The 5,178-nt window shown below is 41.7% G+C and overlaps 1 long non-coding RNA gene across 1 annotated transcript; it reads right to left on the reverse strand.

Annotated features, from left to right (window-relative positions):
• Nucleotides 1-1,219: 1,219 nt before the first annotated feature.
• LOC146500287 (uncharacterized) lies at nt 1,220-2,785 on the reverse strand. The gene is made up of 2 exons (XR_014869697.1): nt 2,542-2,785; nt 1,220-1,809 (listed from the first exon to the last, which is right to left on the reverse strand). It is a non-coding gene; the product is annotated as an uncharacterized LOC146500287 (long non-coding RNA).
• Between the last annotated feature and the right edge of the window lie 2,393 nt (nt 2,786-5,178).

Here is a 5,178-nt window from a genome sequence, read left to right on the forward strand (position 1 = left end):
AATGGAGCATCTTCTTCACATAGTAGGTTAATTCCACATAGTTAACCTAGAGTTCCACAGGGTTCTGTTCCATTATCATTCAAAATTACCGAATAAATTTCAATTGCAGATGATATCTAGTTTTATTTATTTGTGATGCGAGGTGTGACACACAAAGTAGGTACTATAAACCGCGTAAATGGCATAAAGCCATGAGCTCAAGCTTCCTGCTTCTAAATTCAGAAAAAAACTAGGGTTATTGTAATCAGCCATAAATAGATATTGAATAAGATATTCAAAGATATTGAAACCCCTTTCCGGGAGACGGAGCGTGACGCTGAGTGGCAAATCCTGTGAGCAGGGGCGATTCTAGGATCAGAGCTTTGGGGGTGCTGAGCACCCAGAGAGCTGCCCATCCAGGCAAGGTAAACTTTACTCATCACAATGAGACTTTTTCCCCGTCTCTGTCAGTCCCTGCATCCCTAAATGCCTCCAGTTGTCCCGAGTTCTCTCTGACTGCCTCCTTGGTGCATTTAAACCCCTGTTCCTCCCTGTCCTCATCGTCTGTTGTCTTCATCTCTGTTATCAGAGATGAAGACAAATGTCGCCTTGAGGCGACATTTGTTGTGATTTGGCGCTATATAAATAAAATTGAATTGAATTGAATTGAATCAGTCATCATAATTTTACCCTCTCTGTGCAAGTCTGCAAATTTCTTTATTAAATCATAAGTTTCTTAAATTCATCAAGTCTCTCTGTGCCTGGGTCCTCGTCACAAAACATGACATCACTGTTTTGTACATTTTAACACAATTTAATCCCCACATTTTTGAAAGAAAAGCAAAACACTTTTTTGAAAAGTCTGTAACAAAACCATCAAATCTGATCAAGGTTATTAAAATGCTGCCAAAGAAGAATGGATTGGAATTTAAAAAAAAAATACATATCCTAACCTTAATTACTGGGGGAAAATGATAAATGATGCTCATAGTGAGTAAAAAGTAAACTGTGTGCATTTTTTGGACAGAGATTCACTTCTAAAGTGTATGTATAATACAATACAGATACATAAAAAATACACTCCAAAAATAGAAGAGTCCTTGAAATATACAAAATATTATTAGAAAATGGAGACACTTAGCCTTTGGTACAATGTATACAATGTATGAAAAGATCTTTACTGCAGATACTACTATGGCTCTGCAGATTTTTTCTTTTCTTTTAACCTATGTCGCCTCACCTTGAGGTTGGTAAATCTGTCTATCACATTTTGGTGGTCAAGTCTCTCACGCATCTCTTTCTCAACTGACATCACAGCCAGGTGCTGGAGTCTGCTTTGACCCATGGTCTTTCTCAGCCAGGTATGGAGCTGACTCAAGACACTAAAAGACCTTTCACAGCTACAGCTGCTAACTGGGTTTGTTAGAGCAACCTGAATAACAGTTTTCAGTTTGGGGAAGATCTGATTATCCAGAAGATTGTACAATGTTAACATATCTGGAATGGCACCAGCCTCACTCTTGAGCTTTATAAAGTCTTTGGCAACCGTGACTTCCTCTGACTGAAGCTCAATATGGTAATGCAGTGCCAGGGCTGACAACCCAGTTTGTTTTGCAGATTCTGTATAGCAGCTTTAATATAGGGAGAACACAACTTCCAGATTGTATGAGTTGTTTGTATTAGTTGTTTGTCTTTCTTTTTCTTTGCCAGTTTAACAGTTACTGTTTTGCCTGTTAGTACTCCCTGTCTGTTTTCTTACCTGGTACTTCCTGATCTTGTACTTTGTCCTCATGTTCCCCTCTTTCCTCTCTCCCTCTTTGGACTGACAATCTGTACACACACACACACACACACACAACAGGAGTTATAAGGTTAATGGGCATCCAGTCAGTTAGCTAGTTAGTACCTTGGGTTCAATATTGGCACATACACATATGGCAAAATAACCAGTTTCTCTCATTACATTTCAAACAGGACAGTGGTAACAACAACAGGCTACGGACAATGTTATACATTTCAATGAGATCAACAGGGCAGTCAAATATCGCTAATTTTACTACAGAGCAAACATCGTCGGAAAACACGTTTTCAACTAGGGCTGCCACAAACGATTATTTTGATAGTCGACTAGTCACCGATTATTTTTGCAATTAGTCGACTAATCAGATCATGCATCCATTGGATGTACAGCGTACAGCTTATTGCACCAGCATGCATCTGCTCTCATATAACTATCATTAGCTTACAGCTTTAAGTGTTTAAGGTATGTGCTAACTAAAAATAAAGACAAGATGATAGTTTATTAAATTTGAATGAAATTTGCAGATTGTTTCGGTGAAGTTTAATAAACTCCTTGTTATCTAAAATATAACGGGACACCGGAGTATATTCTCGAGCATCTCACACTTCTGATAATCAGTTGTCTGCTTGATGTTTATTCAGCTGTGTAAAAACTATAACTTTAATCTCAGCCTAACCGATTTACTCAGGAACAAATAAAATACTAAAAAAAGCCAAACAATAACATTTTTAAGTTATCTAAGTGACTTATATATGTTTAACCTGAGTAGCGAAAGACCGCAGTGGGTTTGAAAACGATTTGCCGGAGTCTGGTGTTCTCACGGGCTCTAGTGAGCCTTGCCCCCGGCTAGCTATCAAGCTAGTGGGTAACAGACGTCTCCGAAAATGTCGGAGCGCTTTTGAAAATATGTGGTGTCTTGATAAACTGAGCAGATGTTTGAGGTTTACACAGCAACATTCTTGCCTGAAAATATGCTAAACGTTTATTTTGTGACCCAGAAAGAATAATAAGGGTAGTATTAAAACTAACTAGCTGCCGCCATTGTTGGAAACTGAGCTGGGCTGCGCTATGAATTCTGGGACACAGCTCCTTCTTCTTCGGGGTTTAACGGCAGCTGGCATCCTTGTACATGCAGTGCTGCCACCTTCTGTTTCAGTCCGTTATTACACTCTTAAATTATACTACTTGTTCCTGCGTCTTTTGTGATCTTACAAAGCTTCAAACCAGTGTTGCCAACTTAGCGACTTTGTCGCTATGTTTAGAGAGTTTTCAGACCCCCTAGCGACTTTTTTTCTAGAAAAAGTTGCTAAAAAAGACGTGAAAGCGCATATCGCTTTTACTCTCAACAAGCAGCGGGTGCTGTAACGCAGTCAGTTCTTCTTTTACTCTTATGCTGTTTTGTGGATCAGGTTTAAAACTACTTATAAACACACACACACACACAAAGTAACTCCACCAGAGTGCCTATTTCGGGTCACTTTTGCCGGTCCAAGCCCGGGTAAAGGAGCAGGGTTGGAATTGTGACATTACAAAAAACAATAATTGCTAAAAGAAATTTAATTTGTAGTTCTAAATAAATTCTAAATGCATTTAGGACGTTTTTTGCTCACTTTATGTCTCGTCCACGATGTTATTTCTCTCTCCAGCAGCGTAGGTTACAATTACATTAGCATGACCAATTATGCAAATTAGGCGATGACGTCATTTAGCGACTTCTGGCGACTTTTAGGACAACCAATAGCGATTTTCCTTACTGAGGAGTTGGCAACACTGCTTCAAACTACCCGTCGACTATTAAATCAGTCGTAGATGATTTTGATAGTCGAGGTAATCGTGACTAGTCGACTAATCGTGGCAGCCCTATTTTCAACACAGCAGGTTACCTAGTGTAATGTTTTTCAGTTAAAAAGAAACATGGTCTGACTCCTACCTAACTATATAAAGAGTAACTGAAAGTTAAATGCAGCTAATAAGTCCTGTTTTAAGCCAGGCACTTCCACCTCTGCTCCACTGCGTCTCAGCCACCATTGCTCTGGCAGCAACGGCGCTAGAGCGGGTAGGAGAGAGCCGAGCTGGAACAAACCATTTTGGGAGGGGGGAGGGGTTATCTATACTTTTGTTGTTAAAATGTTCCATCTCAATTAAGTACTGTATGCTTTTTATACTTTTTATACTTTTAGTAGTGTGTCCCACAAACAGCAAATATTTTTTTTAAAGTAAGGCATCTTTGGGGGTGCTTTGATTCATTTTGGGGGTGCTGAAGCACCTCCAAAACTGGGCTAAAATCGCCCCTGCCTGTGAGTATTAGCTGGTGTCTAAGTGGTGAGCCTAGCTGAGGACTGGAGCAACAGGCTGGAGAGTAGTCAAAGGAGCTTGCAAAGAAAAGCGTCTGGACTTCTTTAAGATGCTTGAAGACGTTTCACCTCTCATCCGAGAAGCTTCTTCAGTTCTAAGGTCAATGGTGGGGAGTCCCAGATTTAAACCTAGTGGGAGTATCCCCCCAAAGAGGGACAAAAGGACCCCCTGATGATCCTCTAATCGCCTGAGCCAAGGTGTGAAACTGGGTGTGGGTCCCAATCAGCCAGGGTTTCGGGTGAGCTCATTGTGAAACCTGGCCCCACCTTATCATGCGAATTCCTGAGGTCAGATGGCCCAGGATGTGAGTGGGTGTTAAGGCGTCTGGGAAGGGAACTCAAAACTGGATTATAGATCATAAATGGCAGACAGTTGGTGTCGTAAACCACCGCCTCTGTTCAAAGATGGTCACAAGCGCATGGCACAACATAGAAGAACCACCTCCACAGGACAAGACTCAGCAGTCCATCCAATTCCTAATTCAGCCTTTCTGTTTGGACATTGGTCTGTGGGTGGTAACGGGAGCTGAGATTGACTTCAGCCCCCTTAGTGCAGAACTGAAAGATTTTCAAACATGTGAGGTGAACGAGGGGCCTCTGTCCCAGTAGACCTCTGAGGGGATTCCATGAAGTTTGAAGACGTGGTCTACAATGAGCTATGCTGTTTCTGTGGCTGTGGGGATTTTGTCCAGGGCAATGAAGTGTGCTGCCTCAGTGAATCTGTCATCAGAAAGGATTTCTGATTTTCCTGCCGAGACAGGTAAGCCGGTGACAGAATCTAAAGAGATGTGTGACCATAGGAGAGAAGGTATGGCTAGAGGCTGAAGCAGGCATGAAACATTCCTGCACATCCTTCTCTAGCATCTACCACCAGAAGTGACACTACAGCAGGGAGATAGTCTGACCTACCCCATGATGACATGAAAACTTGTGTTTGCCCACCTTAGTACCGCAGCTCATGCTGCTGGGGGGACATACCGCCAGCTGGGGGCCCAGTTCCTTAATCTGGTTCAGACCCTGCTGAATTGTTTTCTCGATTGACAG

Source organism: Neolamprologus multifasciatus, chromosome 16 (assembly GCF_963576455.1).
Source record: "Neolamprologus multifasciatus chromosome 16, fNeoMul1.2, whole genome shotgun sequence".
In the NCBI taxonomy this organism is placed as follows: Eukaryota; Metazoa; Chordata; class Actinopteri; order Cichliformes; family Cichlidae; genus Neolamprologus; species Neolamprologus multifasciatus.